The sequence below is a fragment of the Mustela nivalis genome (genome assembly GCF_964662115.1).
Source record: "Mustela nivalis genome assembly, chromosome: 2".
Classification (NCBI taxonomy): domain Eukaryota; kingdom Metazoa; phylum Chordata; class Mammalia; order Carnivora; family Mustelidae; genus Mustela; species Mustela nivalis.
Window position 1 is genome coordinate 167,957,915 of NC_139021.1, and position 25,461 is coordinate 167,983,375.

Sequence of the window (25,461 nt, forward strand, 5' to 3'; positions counted from 1 at the left end):
GGCTCTCTGCTCAGCAGGGAGCCTGCTTCCCCCTCTCTCTCTGCCTGCTTCTCTGCCTACTTGTGATCTCTCTCTGTCAAATATATAAATAAAATCTTAAAAAAAAAAAGAGAGAGAGAGAGAGAGAGAGAAATGGAAACTAAAACTGCTCTAAATGCCAGGTTTCCCCTGTCACTTTGGGAAAGACCAAAAACACGGGGATAGGGGGTCATGCAGACCCATACAGCCATGATGCCGGCAGTAATGTGTTGGGAAATTACCTTGTACTCTGACCTGGCGAGTCTCCTAGGAATGTATCCAGCAGATAGACCCACAGGTGTGTTGTAATAGCAGCTGGCGACCAAAAGGCCCTCTAGGATGGGAGTGGCCAAATCCATGATGGGCCGTCCACCCATCAGAGGACCATGCAGCTGTGAAATGCGTAAGGAGGTCAGCCAGCTCGTCCTCCAAAGACTGGTCTTCCAGATCACAGCCTTCCGAGGGCCGCCATCCCTGGTATGTTCTCTCGCCTGCCCAGCTCGGCTGTTTCGAATGCTGGTTTTGCCTACAGAGCCAGGGAGCCTGGAGCACCAGGCACAGGCCCCAGGGGCCCCCACCCCATGTAGCAGCTGGTCCTTGCTCCTCTCTCCTGACTCATAACCTCAGGATAAGCCAAGACTTTGCTCCTTCTTTCGGGGAATATCTTCTCTGTGATCAGGTTTCCCCAGATCCTGGCTGTGCCATCTCGGGGAGTCCATTCTGGGGCCTGGCTAATTCCCCAGGAACTCTTGCCCTATGGCTCAGCTTCCCTGGGACGAGTCACCCAGGCCCCTGAGAGGCCTCTCTGTCCCCTCCTCACTGCATTTCACAAATCCGCCTTTTCCTGAGAAGCAGGGTGGTGTCTGGTGGTTAAGTCCCAAGGCTCTGGTAGTCAGCTGCCGGGGCTCCAGTGTTGGCTCCAGGATTTCCTAGTACGTGTGAGCTTGGTAGAGTCACATACTCTCTCTGTTCTCAGGAATGGAGCTGCTAATAGCTTCTCTTTAAGATCCCCTTAATAGCTCTTGGCACAAAACGTGTACCCAATAAATGTTACTATTATTCTATGGGCCACTGGGAAGCTAGCTGGAGTCAATCCACAGCACAGGGGGAGGAAACGTATTTCCTCACAGCCTCCCTGAGCGGAACTCAGGAGGAGAAAGTCATTTGGCAACGCTCTGCCCGGGGACCAGGACCAGCAACGGGGTTGGGGGAGGCCGCCCCGTCTCCCAAGTTGGCCTTTGTATTTTAAGACGTGTGGCTGGACTCCAGATAAGGCCTCAAAGCACTCCGTCCTGTCTTGGAGCGAGCCGGCCCTCCCAGGCGTGCAGGAGCACCGACGCCAGACTCTGCTGGGGTCTCTGGCAGACGCTGGAGGAATTAGGAGCAGGTGGGGGCTAAAGCCAGGTAAGGTCCCCCCAGGTTATGTCACCCAGTGGGGCCTTTTAATTCTAGCCTTACGACTGCCATGCAGGTGAGAGCGTCCAAGAGGAACTTGGGTGGAAGGCGAAGCCCCCCCGATCCTCTCCCACTGCAGCTTCTTAGTAGAACCTAGGGGACCCCCCAACCCCTCACTGGCGGCCCCCAGGCTTCTGCTTCCCCCCCACGCCCCAGGCCCAGAGCTCCTCTCCGCCTGCCCCTCCCCTTCAAGCTTCTCCTTTGCTCTTCCCTCACCTCCCCCCACCTCCCCCACTGCCTCTCCCCCCCTTCCCCCTGCCTCCTCCTGCCTCCTCCTGCCTCACTTCCTCCCAGCCCCACGCAAAGGCACAGGCGGTTCTTGGCCATATGGCTCTATTATTCTAATATTTCCCAGATTTTATGACCACCATGCTGAGAAAGTGTCAGGTGCTCCGAGACGCGGTCCTTGGCCTGAAGACGCATCTGCGACGAAAGCCACTCTCTGGAACGGAAGTGTCACCAGCGATTTTCCTCGTAAAAAAGTGGTAACCGCGACCCTGGGGCTTTGTGCTGCGGGCGCACCGCAGCTTCCTTCGCTCTGAAGAAGCCCAAGGGGACACGTTGGGCTCCCTCAGGCTGCACTATTAACAAGTATTAACTGGGAATTAGTTGGGGACAGTGACCCGCGGCTTGGACCTCCTGCTCTTCGGGCAGTCGTGAGCGCTGATGGACACGCTCTGCCCATCCACGCAATGGGCTGGCCCTGGACACCTTCCTCTCATGTCACTGTGGGCATCTGCACGCTGGGCTCACACGTCTAGCAGGTTACCCGCCTGGTGGACACGCTCTGCCCATCCACGCAACGGGCTGGCCCTGGACACCCTCCTCTCACGTCACCGTGGGCACCTGCACGCTGGGCTCACACGTCTTGCAGGTAACCCGCCCACTCACATTCGCCCACCACTCGGCTCCTCGCTGCCCCGAGACCCCCACATCCGACTGAGCCTCCGCTTCACATTCACACATCACACGGCCCCCTTGGGCAACGGGTAATTCTCCACCCGCACCTCCTGCAGCTCTCGCTTCCACCCACCTGCACCCCCGGCCACAGATGCAGAGATGACTCCCAGCCCCCACTTTCCCCAGCACCCCCGCCGCTCTCAGACCCTGCCCTCCCCAGACCGGGACTCTCGAAGCTTCATGCCAGACACGGGCCCTCACTTGGCCACTCAGACACACGCAAAGCCGCTGGCCCGCCCCATGCAGGCACATGCAGGCACACTCACGCCCTCCGAGGGTAAGCCCTCTGGGTGGTGAGGATGCTCTGGGCTTCTATGAAGCTAGCCTCACCCCTCCCCCTCCTTGGAGGCAGGGGCTTTCTGATCCCCAACCCCCACCTGCACTCCTACCCCACCAAGCACTGCTGGCCTCAGGAAGAGCTCTGGAAACCTCAGGAGAGTAGGTGACTGTCGCACGCAGGTCTGCTGGTAACCTAGGAACCCTTCTGTCCTGAGCCAGCCAGCAGGGTTGCTCCCCATCTAGGGGAACCCATTTGGGGCATGGCTCAGTGAAGGAACACCTGGCCAACAGCTTCTGCCTGGAGGCCACTCGTTTCCCTTGAGTTTGTCCCCCACTTACAGGCTGATAACATGTAGGGGGGCCTTGGGCCCCAGCTGCTGTCCTCCATCCCTGACCAACTAGTTCCTGTCTCCTGAGGCCTCCTGCCTGCAGACAGGGACATGCTCGGGCAACTCCGTGCACAAGCTGACCCGCCCCCCCGATTCCACCCGGTTGATGGGGCCCAGAGCTTCCAGCAAGAAGCCTGAGGGCAGGCCAGGCCTAGCTCCGGGAGCAGAGCTCTGCCCCACAGACACACTTTGAAAGGAACGTTCAAGCACTACCCCCCCCCCCGAAATGTCACCTGTTGCCTGTTATCCCACCGGTAAAGCCTTTGGGTTTTGAAGACGTCACCTGCTTGGTCAGACAGCCCCTCCCTCCCTCCTGCAGAGGTTATCACCCCCCTGGGTTGCCTCCGTCCTGTTCTTCCAGCCTGAGGAGGGTGAGATGGCTGGGCAGGAGAGGCAGGAAGGAGCCAGAAAATAATAAATCCTCCCTCCAATGCCCTTTGCTGAAAATGTCAGGCATTCCATGGCGACCCTGCGGCTTACAGGACGGAGCTGGCTTTCAGGCAGACCCCGCTCCCCCTCCCCAAGCTCCAGAACTTGTCCCGCCACCGGGTAGCTGTGGGACCTTGGACAGGTGTCTGTATCTCTTTGAACCATTTTTCATCTTTAAAATGGGGATACTATGGGGTAGAGAATAAATAAAGCGCATGTGCATGTTCAGTCCCTCCCTGGCCCACACAGGAATCGTTGAACCTCTGGGTGGGCAGCCCTAGCCCTTGTCTTTCCCCAGAGCCTCAGGGAAGCTGCGTTCCTGCCCAGAGCCTGGCCAGCTAGAGCCAAAGGAGGCTAAACCCTGGGCCTCCTGACCCCCGCCCCTCTGGTGGAGAGCAGATTGTGTGGCGGGGAGGAAGGCACGGAAGCCTGGGGGTCCTACCTGCAGCACAGAGACGCCTCCCTGCACCTCCCCGACCCCAGGGCCTCAGCCTGTAAGGGTCTCCTCCCCAGCGGCAGGCTGCAGAACCGCTTGTTGGGCAGATTTAAGAAGCTTTTCTATCGTAATTTCAATTCTCACTGCAGCCCTTTGGGCGTAGGCATTTTGAATCTCTGTGGTTTATAGATGAGGACCGGGAACGTGAAGGGGCGCCTCCAGGTCACATAACTTCGTGATCACACAACTGAGATTCCTGCTCGGATCTTCTGGCCAGGACGCTAACCCCCTGAACCCCCCAGGCCAGGGTGTCCCCAGGGCTCCCAAGGACAGGGAGCTGAGCATGGGTGAGATTTGTCCCTCAGGAATGGCCACCATGGACATCTACTTTATTTGTTAATAAGACACCCCCTCCCCCCAAATGCCCCTCCCCGTCCCCTTCACCATCAGTTCCTTTGGGAACACACGGGGTAGGGGTGAGGGGTTGCTGGCAACAGAGCCCAGCTTCATGTCATTGCCACCCACCAAGTGGGTGGCACTTTCCACTTCCAGAAGAAAGTGGCACTTCCACTTTCTTCTCCATCTGGCCTCTCCCTACGCCCTGTGCTACCTGAGAATCTCTGTAGGACCCTGGGCCCCTCATGTTGTGTCCTGCCACCCGGCTTTGAGTCACATGCTTCCCTCTGCCTGGAATCCTCTTGCCTGCATTGCCCACCTGGCTGACTCCATTAGTCCTTCACACTCAACTCAGGGGCCATCTCCTCCAGGGAGCCCTCTCTGACCCCTCTCCCCCAAAGAGCCTCACTATGTCAGGCCATTACCCATTCACCATCATAATGGCCCTTTCTCGTCTTCCCGGGGAGTAGTCGGTGGGTGAGCTCCACAAGGATGCAAACCTTGACTTCTCCTCAGTTCAGCAGCACCATGAAAAGGAGAGCTCCTTCTAAGTGTCAGCAACCCATCACACACTGGCTTAGGTAAAAGGGAATGGGTTGGCCTATATGGACCGGAAAACCAAGAGGCGTTGATCTGGCTTTGGACAAAGCTAAAAACGCAAAGAATATGATCAAGAACCTTCCTCTTTGTTACACACACACACACACACACACACACACACACATACACACCCCTCTCCTCTCTGTGGGGCCTTTGTTCTTCGATTCTCCACAGTGGTGACCAAGATGGCAACACCCAGCTCCTGCCTTCCGTCCTATGGGGGAATAAAGTCTGCAGAAGGAGAGTCCTCTTGCCCAAGAGAGCCGGCAAAGTCCCAGGAATTCATTCTGATCGGCCAGAACCAGCTGTCATACCCCTCAAGTATCTGGAAAGCAGCTAAGCCCCACGGAAGCAGGTACAACCGAGGAAGGGAGGGAGTGGGGCGTGCTTCTCCAAAGAAAATAAGATCACTTTTACCAAAAGGAGGGAGAACAGACCCAGGGGACACACAAACAATGTCCATGAACGCAGGGCTTTTTAAAATTCAATGGACACACAGATCTCTTGGGGATCTTGTCAAAATGCAGGTTCTGCCTCAGAATGTCGGAGACGGGGCCTGAGAGTGTGCTTTTCTGGCAAGTTCCCCGGCTGCTGTTCCACTGGAGTGGCGGAGGCCGCTTTGAGTGGGGAGGGCCCTAATGCCCCCTAACACCTGCCCCGAGCCGACAACTTGGCAACAAGCGAGGGCCCCAATGCGCTGATGGCACTTGGTGCCCACCTCAGGCCTCCCCGCACCCTGGGCCCGGCTGTGCCTCTCGCATCGTCCCTCACCATAACCCGCCGAGGCGCACAGGACAAGCCTTGCACCTTCTTCCTGTTTTGCAGATGACGAAACAGAGGCTCCAGGAAATTCTGCCCTTCTCCTAGGTCACACCTGTGCCGAGGAGTTGGGCCAGGTCCCAGCTACCTGTCTCTCTAAAGGACTCCCCAGAACCCGGCCCACCCTGCTACGGTCCCATTTTCCTGGGACTGGAAATTCCCCGGTCCCCCAGGCAAAGGGTTGTGTCCTCTGAGGTGTGCTCAGTTTTTTACAGCTGACTGGGGTTACCTCCTGGCGCTGCTGTTTGTAAATCAAAGTTACGAGGGACAAAGGTCATTTGGGCAGCACCACCTCCCCCCACCTTGGTTATTTTTAACCTCTCCTTTATCAGTTTTCTCCTTTCTGCTCTCCAGTTGCTGTCATTACGTAATAGATACGGTCTCACCCAGGGCGGGGTCAGTCACACCTGGGCTCCAGGGAATGAAATGTGGGTGTCCCTGGCACCTGATGCCCCCTCCCGGTGGGGGCTGGGAGCTGAGCATTTGCAAGTGATTTGAAAGAGGACTGCTCAGAGGGTCTATGGGCTGGCCCCAGATGATGATCATTAGGGAGCTCGAATACGGAATGAGCTACTGAAGAGGGAGCGAGAACCCCATCTGTTATGCCTTGAATTGTGTGCCCCCCAAATTCACGTATTGAAATCCTAGCCCTCGGTACTTTGGATGACCTCAGTTGCAGGAAGGGTCTTTGCAGATGTGGTAATTAGTTAAATTCAGATGAGGTCGTACTCGACTAGGGTGTGGGCCCCTCATCCAATATGACCTGTGTCCTTAAACAGAGGGGACATTTGGGTGCGTGCGTGTACACACACACACACACACACACACACACACACACGAGGTCAGCCACGTGATGAGAACAGAGATGAGGGGATGCAGCTGGAGCCAAAGAACTTGAAGAATCGCCAGCCAGCCTCCAGCAGCTAGGGAGGAGGCCGGAGGCAGAGTCCCTCACGGCCCCAGAAAGAACCAGTCCGGCTGACACCTTGACTTCAAACTTCTCGGTCCCAGAACCGTGACTGCACATTTCTGTTGTTTAAGCCCTGGGTCTGGGGCACCTTGGGAGGGCTGAGCTCGGATACAAATACCCTGTCTCTAGAGGCGCTGGAGCTGAGGCTGACAGCCCTTGGCAGGCAATAGTCCTGTGGACAAATTATGCAAACCACCTACATAATTTCAATTTTCTAGTAGCCACATTTAAAAAAGAAAAGAATCAAGGAAATTAATTTTAATCGTATATTTTATTTCCTACAATATACCCAAAATATCATTTCAATTGGCAATAAGCCCTAAAAGAGCTGTTAATGAAATGTTTTATATTCTTTGTTTTGTACGAAGTCTTTGAAATCTAGTGTGTGATTTTCCACTTAGAGTCTCAGTCTGCTCGGATTAGCCACTCTTTGAGGGCTCACTCGCCACCCATAGCTAGTGGCTACCATATTAGATAACATCCGTCCAGTGCTTTCTCTCCTCCACTTGGTGACTTTTTTTTTTTTTTTTTTTTTGGAGGGAGAGGAAGAGAATGAGTCTCAAGCAGCCACCATGGGACTCCATCTCACAACCTGGAGATCAGGACCCAAAGTCGAAATCAACAGTGGGACACTGAACCAGTGGAGCCACCCAGGCGCGTCCTATATCCGGGTGGCTTTAAGCATTCTATGGATCCTGTGACAGCCTGTTTCCAACTAGAAAAATGAGAACAATACGGACACCTCCTCCATAGGGTCTGTATGAGGATTAAGTAAGAAGTCGTCTGTTTAGTGGGTTCCTGACACCGGGTAAACTCCTAGCCAAGCACTGTTACAAATTTGTTGGCATCAGACCCAATATTTAAGGACGTCCCACTCTAGAGGATCATACAATCACTGCATTTCTCCCCAGGTTCCTCTCTCTCAAAGCCCCTCCACACTCACACCCACCTCCAGGATCCCTACTCAGACCAGCCCGAATCCCCCTCCTCCTGGATGGGTCCTGGCTCCCATTATAAACTCTCAGAGCACCCAGGGAAAGTCTCATAATTTAACACTTTAACTATTCTGTTCATTGTGTTATTACATGTGCGTGAAGCTGTCAGTACCCCCAGGTCCAGGATCTGCCTTCTCCGGTCTCTCCCCTGACCTCTGAGTTCTGGACCGTTCCATCTCTCAATTGGGCAGCAGACCCCAACTGAGTGAGCGCCCATCCCACGTCTGCCGTTGGACCCTGTTGGACCTCGAGTGGTGTCAGTTAGTGGTTCTGTGGGCTGATTCACCCACGCACACCTCTCAGACGCCCGCAGAGGGGTGACCTCTGGGCACCAAGGCCCACAGCAGAGAGTAAAGTAGTAGCGATACCTCTGGGCCAGCCCAGGGTTGGAGGTCCTAGAACTTCCCAGAACGTCCAGCCGTCATGCTGTCCAACACGCCTTATGGCTTGCAGGCAGGAAAAGGATTCCTGCCATGGGTTCCCTGCCCTGGGCTTGGGTGGGCCTCACGCAGAAGCTCCTAGAGGCCAGCATGGCAGGCCCAGGATGAGACTCAGGTCTGGCAGGAGACCGAGGGCTGCCCTTTGAGCCACCCGCCCTTCCCATCTCTCTCTTGCCTAATGGCATTTTGTGGCTTATTTAATACACGTCGCACCCTGATAGAGGCACCCTGATAGAGGCCCCGCGGACTGGGTAAATGAGTCACCACCACCTCCAGGAGGACCTGATCTGGGGGAGAGTCAGTCAGGCCAGCCCTGCCCAGCCCAGCCCCTCCTGAGCCACAGCTCCCACCCCCAACGCACACAAACAGTTCTGCCTGCTGGTGATCACACTAGGGCTGGGCCCACCCCCAACAGGGAAAGGCCAATAGGCACGACAAGTCTTGTAGGCAACGCTCCCCCACTTGTGCTTGTGTGAACAGCTCCCTCCTCCCTTTCAGGGCTCTGACTCAGCCATCTTCCCTACAGATTACAGGGGGCTTTGTCCCCCCCCCCCCCAGCCCTAAGCCAGTCCTCTAGGTCCATCCTATCCCCATATCCCCTGCCAGCTCCTCTCTTCTTCATGGAGGTGAAGACCTGGGTGTCAAATCACACCCTGCCACCTACGAGCTGTGTGGCCTTGGTCAAGATGTGAACTTCTCTGAGCTCCAGATTCCTCAGCCACAAAGAGGGATGGGAATAACGTCTACCTCATCGGGCCACTGGGAAGTTTAAAGGAAGACAAGTGACCTCGCATGCATGGCATAGCGAGTGGCACACTAGCAAGCCTATAGCTTAAATGTTCCCAACCCATCATGGCCGTGATTATCACTCGCTTGTAGGGGGAGGCAAAAAGCTTATTCTTCTCCAGGAACACACATTCCAATCCATGGCAAAGCTAGGAGACACGATGTCCATTTTACCTGCTTTACCAGGATTTTGCAGCCTATGACTCCTTGCTGAGGAATTTGCACTGATAGAAGGAGCTCATTCATTCTGCAAATATGTCCTGAGCACCCGCTAGGAAGTGACGTGTTCTTGGTGATCCCAAGAGCAGAACCGGGGTGTGTGGATGAGAGACCGTGCCCCGCAGCTGCCCAGACCCACATCACAGAAGTTCCTTTTGTGCTTTCTTGAGGTGACAGCGGGTTCTGCGCCTGTGTCCCTGGAGCGAGGTCCTGGCACGGCCCAAGCTGATGTCTAAGAGGATGAGGCAGGAGAGGATCATGCTCAGAGATTCGGGCCAGCTCCGGTGCTGGGATCCCTGCTTCACCCAACTCTTGTGATACTGGGAAAGTCAATAGTTTTAGAGAGCCTCAGTTTCCTCCTCTCCTAAATGGGCAGAACCGCACAGGGTGGCTGTCAGCTCATGCGTGTGGAGGCCTCTGCCTAACTATATTCTTTCTTCCTTCTTCCCGCCCTCCCTCAACCATCCGCTCACCCACCCAACATTTTTTTTTAATTTCTTTTTTTTTTTTCAGCTACTGTGGGGGAGGTAGGAGGAGAGGGGGACAGACCCAGGGCTCAACAGTGAGGAGCCTCAGTCCATCATCCAGCTCCACGCGGCGATGCTGGGGCCACGGACCAGCTCCTGGGAAGGGCTGACCCCTCTTCAGCCCAGCCCAGGTGACTGGCCACCCCTCTGGGCCCAAGCCCGGCCTAGGTGAGAAGAAGCCCAGGCTCCTGGGCAGATGGCCAGGGTGGACCTCCCCCCTGCTTGGACCCCAGCCAGCACCACCACCCCCCCTGCCCCCGGCTGGACTCGTGACCTTCTGTTTCCTGTCGCTTGGCAGGAAATGAGTTCTGAAAGAGAAGGGCTGTGTGGGCTCCAGACAGTCCACCCCCGCATCAGGCAGAAAGTACCAAGAGGGGGAGGTCCCAGCCATTTCTACTCCCTTCCCTCAGAAAAGCAACGCTTTTATACAAATCTCCCCAACAGATTGCTGCTTTGTTCTCTGGAAAAAATGGGAACATGTGGCCACCGCGAGCCCCAAGAAAGGCTGGGAAAAGGGAGCGGGATTACCATGATTGGCTTAACCCAGGGATCAGCACCATTTACTGCGAAGGCCTAGAGGGGAACTATTTTCGACTTTGGGGGCCACGTGGTCTCTGCTGTAACTACTTCACTCTCCTTGGCAGTGCGAAACCCGGGAGCAAACAGGTAGGGCTGTGCTCCAGCAAAACTTTAGGGACACTGATGTTCAAATATCACGTCAGTTTCATATGTCACAAAATATTCTTCTTTGATTTTTTTTTTTTTTTCGAAAGCCATTTTAGCTCATGGGCCATACAAAACCAGGTGGCAGTCCGATTTGGCTCTCAGTTCGTAGTTTGCCAGTCCTTGGCTTAGACAGTCATAATCCATCACCTGGGGTGGGACATGCTGTCCCTCCAAGGAAGGGTGTGTGTTTGGCATGTGGTGTGCTGTGTGTGTGTGTGTGTGTGTGTGCGCGTGCGCCTGTGTGTGTGGTATATGTGTGTTTACCAACACCCACCTGGGGATGATGGGAGGAGGGTGTACTAGAGGAGCGACTGGTGGCGATCCCCACAGGCCGTACTGTGGGGAGCACCAGGAGCACAGTAGCATTTGAACCCAAGCCATCCAAACTTGAGAGCCTACCCTCGTGGCCGCCATGCTCTGCTCAGAGACCTGGGCTCGCTGTGAAGGTAAGGCTGGGGGGAGGCACGTGATCAGGCATCAGGACTAGGATGTCACCAAGAAGGCTCACCACACAGAAACCCAAGTCTACACACTCCCGAGGCTTTCCAGTAGCCTCTTCTCTTGGGAGGACCCGGATGAGAGATCAGAGGAGCAGGGTACAGGGAGGAAGGAGGAGCTCCCACCTCCCACCCCCCCCCATGGGAATGCACATCCCCACCCCCCCATCTGTGGAGATCGGGTGGGGGCTTCCCTCCGGCCCTGGAGCAGGATTTCCGTTTCCCTTGACAATGACAGACCGGAAATTGGGTCTTATTCTCATGGTAGGAAGAGAAGCCCTCCCACTCTCCCTGACTTCCTTTTTCTCCTGCTTTTCCCTTCTGCCCGCCCTAGTACCGAGGAGATCGGGGACGTATCTAACAGCTGAGGAAGCCTGAAAGGATGTGGAAGCTCAGAGATGTCATCCTTTTAGCCATTAAACATTTTCTTTAGCTCCTACCATATGATTTGCTTTTTAAAAGTCATTCAGTTCCCGCTGAGCATGAGCAAGGCTCTCTTCTGGGGGATTTTACATCCTTTGACTCATGTAATCTTCCCCCAAACCCTGTGAGGTAAGTGTCATTAAACCCATTTCACAAAGGTGGAAACTGAGACCCAGAGAGTTTACTTACGTAATGACAGAGCCAGGTTTTAACCCAGGTCCGACCGACTCCAGAGCCCCTCTCTCTGCTGTCACCCGCTGCCTCTACCCCCAGGAGGCCCTGGAGAGAATGGAGGATTGGGGTTTAGAGCTCAGGTGTTGGAGTCAAAGAGACTTGAGTTCAAATTCTGGATGACATATATACCAGTTGCTTTCTAGAGCAAGTCATTTACTATCTCGTAACCTCAGTTTCCCCTCCTGTGGGGGCTAGGAGAGCTATTCTGTTTTTCTGCTGCACCATGACTTCCTCTGGGGAAACCACGAGTCCCCATTCCTTTGGTTCTCCTGGGAATGATCTCACTTGCCAGCTGCAGGAGTGAGCATACGCCCCAGGCCTTGCCAATTACAGCATCTTGTTCTCCAGGCCTCAGTGATGAGTTCAGGGATACGTACATGTGACTAAATCCAGCCAATGAGAATTTGGCTGAGGGTTTTTGCTGGACCCATTAAGAAAGAAAGGCTCTCTTTTTGCTTGTTGGGGTGCAAGCCTAGAGTTGCTTGTGGCCATGTTGTCACCACACATGAAGAGCCTGTCTGAGAGGGAAAAAAAAGCAAAGGAAGGGAAAAAAAAAAAAAAGGCAGAAGTGAGAGACCCTAAGAGAAAAAAGATTCTCAGTGACTTCACCTGAGCTCCTGGCTCCCCTTATGCCTAAGACCTACCCTTTGTTGTCTTAGTTATATAAGCCTACCTGTGTTTCCCGCTGTGCCGGCCAGTCTGAGCTGTTACTCGGACACTTGCAGTAGAATGAAAGCCGCAGGAAGGCAAGGGTATTTGTGAAGTCAATGCTGTGTCTCCAGCCTTGGGCACACAGAACGTCCTCAGCCGACCTGAAGCACGTCAGATACAGCACCCCCCGCCATGGGATGTTGGGAGGATAAAGCGGGGATGGATGGATACGCAAGGCTGGGCCCCAGGCCTGGCACAGTGAACCTCAGCAACCACGGCTCTGAGCCAGAGCACGTGCCCTCCTGCAGCTTCCCGCCCGGCGGACTATCTGCCCCACTGTCCGTAGGCAGGTGCCAGGGGGGCTAGATCGGGAACAGGAATCGAAGACTAGGAGTGGAAACCACAGTACTCAAAGCTACAGAAACACTGGGAAGGGAACCCAGAAAACACTGCAGACCCGGTCCCTGCCCTCCAGGACTCTCTTTGGCACGGTCCAGTCTTTGTGGCTCCCCGCCACACAGTTCCCTGTGACCCAGAGCTGGAGTCACTTTGCTGCTGTCATTCAACACCAGGCCACCCCCACAGGCCTGTGAAGCCACTAGTGGACACTACTCTCCACGCCCCATACCCCCTGCCACAGCCTGATGCATGGGTCACTTTTCTAGTTGCCCCTAATATCTCTGTGGTCTACTTCCCAAAAACCTCACTTGCTGACCCTGTCTATTGTGGAGGTGGGAGTACTGCGGGCCTGTTGGACAGCCAAGACATGCTCCTCCACATCCTTCTGAAAATACATGTGCTCCCCATTCCCAACAAGCACCCCCAAAAGGTTACCCTCCAAATCTTGTTCTCCTTCTCATTTTCAGTCTAAGTAATTAAACTCAACACCTCCAGGGCGATTAAAAATCAATTCTGCATTCAACAGGCCCGGAAATGAAATGCAGTGGGAAACACACTTGGTGCTCCTGGCTGGATGTAATTAGAAAACCATCCTGCTGGGGGAAGGAGGGGAACTGTGGCACTGCTGCAGCCGCAGCAGGTGCTGCTCCCACGGTAACAAGCCTCTTCTTGGTCTCTAATCCCTCAGGTTTATGAGGCTGTTGCTGACGGTGGCAGGGCACAGGCAATTAGTTTACACGAAGGGTCTTTACTTCTAAATAGACAAGGGATCACGGGCACCGCTTCTGAGCAAGCCTGTTGGGTCCCCACTCTCTGTGCAGCGCCCCCTCCAACAGCCTGCCGTCTGCCACTGCCATTCCCCCCCGCCCAGCCGTGCCATCTGCACCGAGCCTGGCACCGTCCCAGCGCCCCCCACCTGCTGCCCCTGCTGCCCCATCCAGCCCACTCTGGTCCTCTCCTCAGCCATCCCTTTGCGTCCAGTGACTATCCCCCAGGGGTGGTCCCTGCTGCAGACTGGCCACCCCGGGGGATGTCTTCAGGGCTCCTTGTCTCCCAGGCAACAGCCTGTTGCTTGGGATGCCAGCCCGGAGGCTGGCATTCCAGGATGCCTCAAAAGGGCATTTCCCTTCCCCATCGCAGAAGCCACCAGGGGCCTTCGCACCTCCCACACCATCCAACTTTCCCATCTGGTGCCTCTGAACACCGTGGGCAGCAGGAAATATCTCTTTAACCCTCGAGGGCTAGAATGCCTTACTATTTTGAGGAGCTCAGTAGCCTGAGGCAGACCCTTTGCACAAGACGTATCCTGTCCCTAACTATGAACCATTCGATGGCAACAAGGCAGGAGGAGAAGTTCTAGGTCTTTCTTGACCTTCAGGAAGGACTAGGATAGAGCTGTGCAACGCAGCCGCCACTACCCACAGGTGACTATTAAATTATTTTAAATAGCATAAAATTAAAAATTCGGTTCCTTATCTCACACGTCGTTTGTGGCTCCCTATTGAGCAGTGCAAATACCACATTCCGTCGTCGTCACGGAAAGTTCTACTGGACAGTGCTGCCCTAGAATATAAGCTTCCAAGTGTGGGCATGGAAGCTGGGCAGACCCTTGGCCTTTTACACCAGGATCCTGGGCAACACGCTTAACTTCCTGAAGCCCCTCTCTGCTTTTTCCTCCATAATAACAGCTATCTCAGGGAGTTACAAAGTCCAAAGGAGAAATCCAGGTACACGCTCCGCATAGCCCACGATAGTAGGAAGAGTTGATATATAGAAGCTGTTGACTCTTGGAGTAGAGGGCACAGCCTGATGAAGCAGAAGGATTTCTGATAAAGGAGACTGAGTTCTAGCCCCAGCTCCATCACTGGCCTGTAAGCCATGCAGGGAGGCTGGGACCCATACAGCCTACATTTAAAATAAGGAATCAGAAAAAGTCTAAGTGAAATGGAAAATCCAGCACAGATTTTCCTCTGGAGCCTGGGACCCAACATCCAATCTCCTGCTGAGCATCTCCAGTTAGCTGCATCACACAGGGTCCTTAGAACCCAGAATCCCCAGTGGGATAGAACACCCCCTACCTCCAGTCCCCTGTCCCTCCTCTAATTCCTACTCAGGAGCAGCACCGGTTTCCATGAAGCTAGGCTTCACCTGCTCAGTCTCCTCAACCTATTATCCTGGGATGTAAAGTTATCATCACCATTTTACAGACAAGGAAACTGAGGCCTGGACAGACTGCGTACCTTGCTAGATAGTGGGTGACCGGGCGCTCTTAAGTAGTATGTGGTGTCTGCCTCAGTCTGCCAATAAGCCCCTTGACATTGTCTACTTAGATCTGTTCACTTCTCATTAACCCTGTAGCCAGCACACTAATCTGGCCACAAGGCCTCCGAGGGGCTTGGAGCAACAGTGGCCTCACTGGTCCCCAGGCCCCACCCACTCCTCGCCCCCCGGCTACAGTCCCCTATATAAGCTGCATTGGCAACGTGGTTTTCCTGATGAGAGTCCTTCATCATCTTGCTCACCGTTGTGTCCCTGGAGCCTGGCACTTAACAGGTGGTCCCCAAATACTTGGTGGAATGATTGTATGAATCTTTTGCAACAGTCCAATCCCGGAGACTATTGAGATTATAGGTTCGAAATGGTTTGGGAACACTTAGACTCGAAACAAGGTCATCTGTGCGAGATGTCAGGAACGACCTGATGGGTAAGTTCTTACAACTGTGAGGACACAGGCCAACAACTGATGCAGTTCTTTCCCTTCGGAGAAAGAATGGGCCAAAGGGGATAAGGGAGAGGGACTCGTCTGCAGGGGGGACAGGAAATAAAGTCAAAGAACAAAAACGTGGCCCCCGGCCTCCCGGAAGGAAGTGTGCCTAGCAGCCTCCGGGGAAGGACAAGCCGGACTCACTGGACTCTTCCCCTGCTAGTGCCATCAGTACCAGGGACTCTGGTTTGGGCTCTGGTCTCCAGAATTTGGCTAATATCAGCCAGGGCCAGATGACAGTCACCTCCGGGTTCCTCAACAAACATCATTTCGGGCTCTGGGAACCAGGCTGTGACCTTTCCACACCCACGGCCCTTCCACGAGAAATTCCTAGGCAGAGGGTCGAAGCACCCCCACCCACTGCAAAGCATTTTGAGTTCATGAGCGGGGGTGAGTGGGTGGGTGGGGCCTGGGGACCAGTGAGGCCACTGTTGCTCCAAGCCCCTCAGAGGCCTTGGTGGCCAGATTAGGGTGCTGACTACAGGGTTAAAGAGAAGTGGACAGGTCATTTCATGACTCTGGGGCCTCCGCCTTCTCTTCGGGAGATTGGGGTTGAGCTAGATGGCTTCTAGAAGTTGCTTCATGTCCGTGTTTGGGGCCTGGAGTCTATGGAGCATGGCTGTGGCTCCTCACCCAGCCTAACTTTGGTGTTTCAGTCCTACCCCCATCAGAAACTGACTCTTGGGCTGAGAACATGCCACACACAGACCCTCACCCAAGGAAGGCTCAAGGATGAACCCTTCTTAGCATCTGTGCAGATAGGGTCAGAGGCAGGGCCTGGAGTGGGCACTGAGCTGGTGGGGGGGTGCGGCGCTCAGGAGGACCTGGGTTCTGGCCAGCCTCAGTCCTGCCACTGAGTATCTGGCTACTTCATGTATTTACGTTTCATTTCTTCATCCATAAAATGGACATTAGACACCTGGACCTTAGTTTGCTAGTTCCCAGCCTAGAGTTCCCAGAGAATTCTAAGGAAAAGATACTTAAAATGAAGAAATCTGGTGGATCCCACCAACCATGCAAACTTAGCATTGCCAGTAATGGACCCCAGGGGCATTGTAAGCCTCCTGGTGTGATGCGGTGAGAACATCACCCATGCACCATTCTCTCCTCCAGAAATGCTCGATCTGATTCTAACTCAGATAGTCAGATCCAATGTAAAGGACAGTCTCTCAAACAATTGGCAATGATGCCTTAAAATGTCACTGTTGAGGGGCTCCTGGGTGGCTCAGTCAGTTAAGCATCAGCCTTTGCCTCAGGTCATGATTCCAGGGTCCTGGAATAGAGCCTCCACATGGGGCTCCCTGCTCAGAAGGAAGCCTGCTTCTCCCTCTACCTCTGCCCCCATCCCTACTTCTCCCCCAATCCTAGCTCTGCTTGCTAGTTCTCTCTCTCTCTCTCTCTCAAATAAATCAATAAGATCTTTTAACAAATAAAAAAATTAATAAAATGTCACTATTGGGCACCTGGGGGGTTCATTCATTAAGCATCCACCTCTTGATTTTGGCTCAGTCATGATCTCAAGGTTGTGAGATCAAGCACGGCACTGAGCTCTGCCCTGAATGTGGAGCCTGCTTAAGATTCTCTCTCTCCCTCTCCCTTTGCCTTTCCCCCGGCTCATACTCTCTCCCTCTCTTAAGAAAAATAAAAATTAATTAAAAAAAAAAAGTCACTGTCATGAGAGAAAGACAAGACAGAGGATATAACTAATCACCTGATGTATGTCTCATGTTAAGATTCTAGACTAAAAAAATATTATTGGGGGTTTTTTACTGGTTGGCTCAGTGGGTTAAGTGTCCAACTCTTGATTTCAGTTCAGGTCATGATCTCAGGGTCATGAGCTTGAGCCCAGATTCGAAGGCTCCAGGGTGAGCAGGAGTCTGCTTCTCTGCCTCTGTCTCCCCCTTTGCCCTTCCCCCTCCCCCCCTTTTTTATTAAGCCTGTTTGGGATGGAATTCTTATCACTTGCAACTACAAGTGTCCTCCCTGATCAGAAGATGTCCTGGCGGCGATGGAAAGAACAAGACCGAGGTAGAAGTCCGTTCCAGGCAGAGCAACGGTCCATGGAAGCCCATGGAATGGGGTTTCCATAAGTTCTTGGAGGCCCTGCATCAACTCCTGGCTCTGTCACCCGGTAGCCTTCCAACTCTTCCTCTCTCCAAGCCACAGTGGCCTCTTGTATCAAATGAGCTCCTGGCACCGACTTCTCAGGGCTGTGGAGATAAAGGTAATTGCGCCCGGTGCAAAGTAGACTCTCGACACATGATTGCAGAACAAACACGCTGACCGTTTTGGCTCGAGAAGGGAATGAAACATAAAAGTAACATGTGATAAGGTGTGCAAGGGCAGGAAGGTTGATCTGTTGACCCCTTCTAGGAGCTTTGCACTTCTTATCTCCTGTCCTCACAGCAACCCACAGGGCATTGCCATACGGTTTTCAGATAAGGAAATTGAGGCTCAGAGAAGTAAATTAGCTTGTCCCAAATCACATAACTGACCAGCACAGGTGCTACAATCCAGTCTAACTGACTCCATCCCCCATGCCTTTCCCACCAAAATGACTATTCCCTGTGGACGGAGTCTGAGACACCTGGGGGCGTCCAGGACTGGCCAAACAGATGGTCTTTCTGCAGCAAAGAACAGTAAGCTGCCCAGCCTGGGGCACTTATGTTTCTCTCCAATACCAGCTGATTCATAGGTGGACTGAAAGGCCAACCAAGGCAGAGAGATCTTTCTACCCATCGCTTCTCCAGGGGGCTGAATCTGGCAGGCCAGACTCTGGCGGTGGGAGTGACTGGTAGGGACAGCAGCTTGGGAAGAGTACAGAGGGGGAATCCAGGCCTTGGAGAGTGGATGGTCTGAGCTCCCCACAGAGGTGGGAAGAGACCTGGGTCCCCGTGACCAGCTGCATTCTGGGAAACAGGCAATTCCCCACCCAGGGGGCCCTGCTGTTGGGCTCTGGGGAGAGGCCAGGAGGAAGTGTGGGTTGGGGCCCACGAACACTCCCCCAGGGCTGAAGAGGAGGACTGGCATCTGTGGGGAGGCCCACGGGAGGAGGTTGTTTGTGTTTTTTCCTTCTCTCTCCAGCCCTCCCTTCTCCGGCCAGCAACTGGTCGAACCTGCAGGGCTGATGCCCAGCCTGAGTCCCTTCCTCTGACTCAGTGGCAGGGAAAGGGAGCGGCCCAGAGAGCCGCCCACATCCCTGGCCGGCAGCCTGGCCCCCAGGGTCTCCGCGGCCACCAGCTTCCACTGGGCACATGTGGGACTTGTTCTTCCCGGTTTTTCCTCCTGATGCAAATGACTCCAGGCACAAATGTTCGGGTCCCCCTCGGGCCTCCAGCAATCAGGATAAAGAGGGTTAACAGGCACACTTCCCCATTTCATCTGCTCTGGCTCACCTGATTCCCACATCAACTCTTGAGGTGATTGATAACACTCCCATTTTATGGAGGAGTAAAGTGAGGCCAAGAAAGAGAGACGGACTTGCCCAAGGCCATATAGCTAACAAACAGTCTGGAAGTGACCAGCATCCAAATCTTCTCACCCCCAGATTGAAGGGTCAAGGGTGCCTGCCCTTTTCTCCCACTGGGGACCTCAGTGGACCTTACCACCCCACCCCCCCATCATCTCTGTAAGTCCCTTGGGTGTCTCTTCTGCTGACCTCCTTGTTGTCTGCTAGGTACCGGGCAGCTGGGGAAGGGACCTCATCTCTCTCACAGCCTGGGGTACTCTATGAGGTCCCTCCTTCTCTGGAAGGCTATGACCCCTGGAGCTGGCCTAGGTGGCAGGCCCTCAGTTCTCCCCAGCACAGTGCGGTTCTGTGCTCGGAGCCGAAATGGACAGAAGGCCCCTCTCTCAGTTTGCAGCCCAGACTCCAGAGAAACCTCTCGGCTGTTCCTTGAAGCCTTCTGCAGAGAGTAAAGGATCAGTATTCCTTGTCAGCCTGACCCCATTCACTCACTCACAGTAACGGGCTCTACTCAGGTCATGATTCCAGCGAACCAGCCTCTGCCCCACCACGACCAAGCTCCCTATGCTGCCTGTCCCGCACAGATCCACGCCCCGCCCCCCTTAGTAGACACCATCCCCCTGGCTGTTACTGGTTAAGGGATGGGCACATGACCAAAGTCAGGCCTATCAAAGCCAATGAAACTTATTTCCAGAATTTTGGGCTCTCCGAGAAGCAGACTGGTTCTTTGCCCTGGGGAGAGGGTGTGAGGCTTGGAGCTTCTGCAGCCGTCTTGCCCCCAAGGTGTGGAACCTGCCCCTGCTGGGGCTGTTCCCTGGAGAAGAGCTGAGCCCAGAGACGACAGGGAGCGCCAGGTCTTGAGGAACTGTTTCGAGCTCCCGATAAAGCCTTGTCAGAAGCCAACCCCCCTCCCTTGCACTTCCTTTCCAAGGCCAATATGTTCTGGGTTTGCATTAAGCAAAACATTGGGTTTTGTATTACTTCCAATAAACATTTTAATGATACAGAAGGTCAGACTTGGGCCCCTTGCTCCTCTCCCTGCCCCACCCTTACAACTCACCACACTTCCTCCTCAGAGCCCTACCTGCCCCCGTGCAAATGAACACATACAAATTGACACCCAGAGCTACTGCTCCTGGCCCCTAAGTACCACTGAAGGATTGACAGACGGACGGATGGATGGATGGACTTTGGACAGCAATGCTCACGCACAAGCGCCCCAGAGGGGGGAGGGGCAGAGGGAGAGGGAGAGAGAATCCTCAAGCGGACTCCCTGCTGAGCGTGGAGGCTGATGTGGAGCCTGACCCCAGGACCCTGAGATCACGACCTGAGCAGACACCGAGTCTGCCGCTCAACCCAGGCACCCCTACCTCCGCACTATTTAAAACTATCTGCGCTGTATAGAAGAAGTTGTCCTGGTAGCAGCCCCCGGCCGGCTCAGTGAGGAGGGGAAGACAGTACGGGGTCAAGAGAACCAGACGTGATGGCAAACGCTGGCTCTGCCTGCCTCCTGGGGGCCGGTGCCCAAGCAGGACCCCTACCCCCCACACCCCCCGCCCAGGGCTCAGGGAAGGCATCGTGCCTGACCTGGCCGGTGGGGCCTCCTACCACTGCCTCCAGCTGGAAGGATGCTTCAGAAGAAGGCAGAGACACCAGTGCAGTTGTGTTTTTAAACTGGCCCCTTCCCAGGACGATTTCTCCCTGAGTGAAGAGGCCTTGGTGTGCCCTGTTCACTGTGCCCTCTGGCCTGGCTCCCTCCCAGGCACGCCCCCAAGCAGATCCTTTCTTTCTGAGAGCAGGAGCCTGGGAATGAGTCACAGCCTCGTTCTCATCATTCCTTCCTCACAGGTCAGGCCTTACCCCTTCTCTCTGCCAGCCCCTCCTCTGGGCCACCATCTGCCCCATGTAAGTGCAGGCCGTGCCCCGACAGAGCTGCCCAGAGAGCCCTCTGAGTGTGAGGCCGGGCGGGCAGCGTGGACCTCCCAGCTCCTCGAGTCTCCTGGGAGATGTGTGGCCTCCGGGATGGGCCACAGTCACCAGGGTCTGTCCCAGCCCCTAAAGGACCTCTCCTGGGGTCTCCCCCAACAAGCTCTGTCTTCCTCAAGAGTGTCAAGTTCATTTCTGGGTCTGTCCCAAAGAAGAGGAATGAAAACCCCTTGTGTCTCCTGAGCCCAGGCCCTGCTGTGAACTCTGAGTTCTCATTCCACCCCCACAGCCGCGAGCACTACCCCCACTGCAGAACGAGGAAACGAGGCTCCTGGGTGGCACAGCTCACACCTGCGCTGTCAGCACACCACCTCCGCTCGGCCCAGCCACGCGGCACGCTCCCCAGGGCGGCCCCGGGCTGGGCCTCTGCCGGTCCCTCTCTGCCCGCCAACCTCCAGCAGGCCTTCTCCGGGCCTGAGCCTGGCAGGCCCCAAGCCAAGGGTGGATTCTTTCACACTCTTCTGTCTGAACCAAGCAGGAGCAACCCCCCTGGTCTTCCTGCCTCATTTGGAAGAAGAGTAAGAAACCAGACAAGAAACTGTCCGTGTCCCAACACGTCTCCTCTCGTGGCCACACCGCAGATGCCATCATTCTCCTCACAGTGGGGAATCTATGCCCCAGAGGCCCCTGAGCTGGGATGTCAGAAAATGAGAGAAAACCAAGAGGCTGCTGGGGCACATCGGTGGCTCAGCTGGTTAAGTGTCAAACTCTTGATTTCGGCTCAGGTCATGATCTCAGGGTCCTGGGATGGAGCCCCACGTGGGGCTCCACGCTCGGCCAGGAGTCTGCTTGAGGGTTCTCTCTCCCTCTGCCCCTCCCGCTCCCTCTCTCTCTCTCTCTCTCAAATAAATAAATACATTGTTTAAAAAACGAACAATCAAAAAACCAAGGGTCTGTCTTGCCAGCCTCCAGAAGGGCATTTGTTTGTGGGAAGTAAACAACCTCTCCCAGCAGTCAAAGGAATGCGCTACTTTAAAAACAAATTGAAGTTAAAGGGAACTTGGAAGCTATGGAGAGTCCCTACAGAGGCCCTGGGAAAGTTTTCTGTCAGGGGGCTCCGTGAGGAGTGGTCCGTTCAAGAGGGTGAGTCTCAGAACAAAGATTTACCTCAAGCTCAGTTCAGGCCGTCCCTCCACAGTATTAAATCACCAAAAGAACAGTTTAATATGCAGCAGGTAATCCTGGTGGCTCCTAAGAGATATACAAAAACAGTCTGGGACCTTGTAGAATCTTCCAGAATCAGTTCTCATCCCATGCGACACATTAGAATCACCTCAGGAGCTTTTAAGGCTACTGATTTCTGGGCTCACTCTAGACCAGCCGAGTCACAATAACAGGATGGGGGCTGGGCAGCTCTATTTTTTAATCTTCTCAGGTGATTCCACTGAGCTGGGTTTCTCAAATTTCTCTGATGAGAAAAATCACTCAGGGGGCACATTAAAAAAAAAGGAAAAAAAAGGAAAGATGGTGGCCAGGCTCCCAACCGGTCCGTGTGGCCCAGGAACATGCATTTCTTGCAGAGTCTCTTCCCTTCCATCCTAAGTGCTCCAGAGACGGCTTCCCTGGGAATAAACATAGCACCCACTTTCTTCACACTCCTTCCCACTCTTTGTGCTTGTATATTCCTTTCCGTGTGTTTCCTGCCCATCTCCCCGTAGACTGTCAACCCCATGAGGGCAAGAACCACAGCTGTTTGGTTCTGCGTAGTGTTGGGGCTAATAGCGCAGGATCTGAAGCCTGACCTGCCTGGGCTCCAACCCCAGCTCCACCGCTCACCTGTTCTGCCATCTTGGTCAAGTTCCTTCTCTTTCTCGTGCCTCAGTGCTTTCCTCTGTCAAGGGTAAATGAAGGTAACCATGTCTGCCTCACCTGGTTGACCTGAGAAATAAAGATCACAAACAGTAAAACATTTAATGCAGCTCCTGGCTCGTAGACAGTGGTCCGTAGGTCAAAATGTTAATTACCTTGATTATCTTTTGCTCCATAACAGTGGCTTCAAACTAGAATGCTTCAATGCCTCGCAGTTCTCTGGGTTGATGAGTTGGGCAAGGCCGGGCTGCGATGGCTTGTCTCTGCTGCCGGTGGTTGGCAGTCAGTCTGCTGGGGGCGGGGGGCTGGGGGCTGGGGGTTCCACCTGCCTCACGCACGTGACTGGCGGCTGCCTGAGGCTTTTGGTGTGGGCACCCCATTTCCTTCCCATGTGACCACTCCAGCGGGCTAGCTTAGGCCTCCCCAAAGTGGCAGCTGGGCTCTGAGAGGGCGAGATCGACAGTCACTGGTCACTTTTGTAGCATCCTGTTAGTCAAAGCAAGTTACAAGGTCATTGCAGAGTTAGGGGATGGAGAAACTGTGCCAGTGTTCAATAGGGAGAGCAGTGGAGACTCCCTGGACTTTTGAAATCCTTCATCATGGTTATTTTCCCGTGTCTAGCATGGAACACACAGATCCTGTATGCATTTACTACCTATTTGTTGAAGAGATTACATAGCTGGATAAACAGAGGAGAAACTGGAGACCAGAGAGGAAATGGACTTGCTCAAGGTCACACAGCAAATGCCTGGCAGAAGCCTCTCCTGGTGCCTGGTCCCGCCTCTTCCCATTCCAGCAGTCTGCTCAGACAGCTGCCCGTCATTCTCCAAAGGACTGCCTCACTCCTCAGCTTCTGCAGAGCCTCTGGAGATGAATGTAGAAGGCCAGGATTGCGCTTGCTTCCTGAAGAGTCTGAGACGGGAAGAAGGGAGCACTCACCGTTTCTGTGGGCACAGAGCATCGTAGAGAATGATCAGGGCATCAGCAGAGCCCCCTCCCTGCGCTTCTTGGCAGGTGGGCGGGGGCCAGGGTGGGAGTCCGAGGCCAAGGCAGACCACGGTATAGACACTGCCTGGCCTGTTTCTCTCCCCCTGCCCCAGCCAGGGGGGGGGATGAACACCCACCCACCGACACACACCCCTCATGCTCTCCTCACCCTTTAAGCCCTTGGGAGAAAGCTGGCACAAGACTGGGCCTGGAACAGCAATCTCACGGCTTTTGATCGGAGAGTCTGGGGAGGGGAGCGAGGAACTCAGCTAGCCCAGGAGGACTTGCAAAACATACCCTCATTTTCTGCTCCCGTGCATCAGCCTTCCTGTAGCTCCGGCACTCAGGGGAAAGCAAGGCCTCCGGGCCTCGTGTCTTCTCTGCCCAGGAGCTTTCCCGGGGCTCGCTGAGTCACCGACCGGCTGCAGAGAAGGCACCTATATTTAGCCCGAGGTAAATGAGCTCCGCAGTCACCCAGACCACGTTCCCTTGTGGCTCTTTGTCACAGCTGGTGCGACTGGATGGGGACCTCATCCCAGGGGGCCGCCCCCAGCAGGGTACCCCCATCTCCTTCCTCTGGCAAGTCACTCAGGTAACCCAGTGTGGCTGAGGGGCAGTGCTGGGGCAAGAGCAGCCCCCTCCTCCGAGGGCAGCGTTGGATCGCTGGCATTGTGAAGAATTCCTGTGCGTCGCTTTCTGTGGGCTTCATTGTTGTTTTTAACGTTTCTGTGCACCATACACCCCATCTTGTGCCTGTGCGGTCTCTCCCACAACCTCGCCGTCGGAGATGCGACTGCTTGGAAGCTAAGACTGTGGGATCTGGACACCAGCGGACCCATGAAGCCAGTGCGTCTCCCTAGCCGGCGGACCCACTCCGACCCCTGACCTCTCCCACGTCACCCAGGCTGGCAATCGGTCAAAGGACGTCAGAACAGGAAGGACATCTAGACATTGTCAAGTCCAGCCTGCCCCCCTTTACTGGTCGGGGAAGGGAAGCAAAGGGAGGAGCGGGTTCTTGCCTGTGTTGCCTGTGCCAGGGGTCAGAGACCCCTCTCCGACATGGTTCAACCACAGCCACCGCATGGATGAAAAGTCAGCAGAAAGGAAATGCTTATGAGAAGGCCACCACTGGTCAGAAGTATTAGTGCCTCAGCCTAGTATCCCAGCACCTGGAACCCTGTCCAAAGCAGTGAAGGATTTCCTTGTGGGTCACCTGAATTACTGGGCAGAGGCAGGTCCCTGGGCCCCGTGCTGGCTTGTGGTTTGACTCCTGGCACTGCTGCAGGACTTGGAGGGTGTAAACCCTAGCTCTGCCTCAGTTTCCTCATCTGTAAAATGGGGCTAAGCCTCTTCATGCAATTGTGAGAAACAAGACATTCTCACAGGGGAGGTGATGGGCAGCACAGTGCCTGGCACCTCGGAAGTGTCCCCTGGCATTATGAGTCTCTGCTTCTGGCCCCAGGCCTGGGGGCCTGACCCATGGCTTACAGCAGCTCCGGGGAAGTTCTGGTCCCTCCACTTGGGTGCTGAAAGCTATTCCTACCTCTTCCAGATCAGCCTAGAGCTGTCACCTGCTAGTGACTTCCGGAACTGGCCTCACAAATCTGCTGGTCAGGAATACTGCTCTGACTAGGATCTCAAGATGTTCCACCATCCCCTGGGGAGCCCCCCAACCCTGACCCCAGGGTCGGGGCTAGACACAGATGGCATCCCGCAGGGAAGCACTAGTTTGATCCCTTCTCCTGTCCCTCTCTGGTGACAGAGCTTGATGCCTGTCAGATCCTTTGTCCAGAACAAAACT

General features: G+C 54.6%; 3 long non-coding RNA genes across 4 annotated transcripts; 2 read left to right on the forward strand and 1 right to left on the reverse strand.

The window, feature by feature from the left end:
* Positions 1–414: 414 nt before the first annotated feature.
* LOC309858817 lies at positions 415–2,339 on the forward strand. Its single transcript, XR_014308354.1, has 3 exons — positions 415–495; positions 1,269–1,422; positions 1,829–2,339. It is a non-coding gene; the product is annotated as an uncharacterized lncRNA (long non-coding RNA).
* A 2,528-nt stretch (positions 2,340–4,867) lies between these two features.
* Positions 4,868–7,526, forward strand: LOC309858816. Its single transcript, XR_014308353.1, has 3 exons — positions 4,868–4,943; positions 5,137–5,317; positions 7,291–7,526. It is a non-coding gene; the product is annotated as an uncharacterized lncRNA (long non-coding RNA).
* On the reverse strand, positions 7,004–24,080 carry LOC309858815. 2 transcript variants are annotated; one of them, XR_014308351.1, is made up of 5 exons: positions 22,829–24,080; positions 22,641–22,742; positions 11,554–11,643; positions 7,701–9,511; positions 7,004–7,666 (listed from the first exon to the last, which is right to left on the reverse strand). It is a non-coding gene; the product is annotated as an uncharacterized lncRNA (long non-coding RNA). The 2 variants fall into 2 exon arrangements; XR_014308352.1 differs by adding an exon at positions 21,972–22,055 and having other exon boundaries at positions 7,004–9,511.
* Between the last annotated feature and the right edge of the window lie 1,381 nt (positions 24,081–25,461).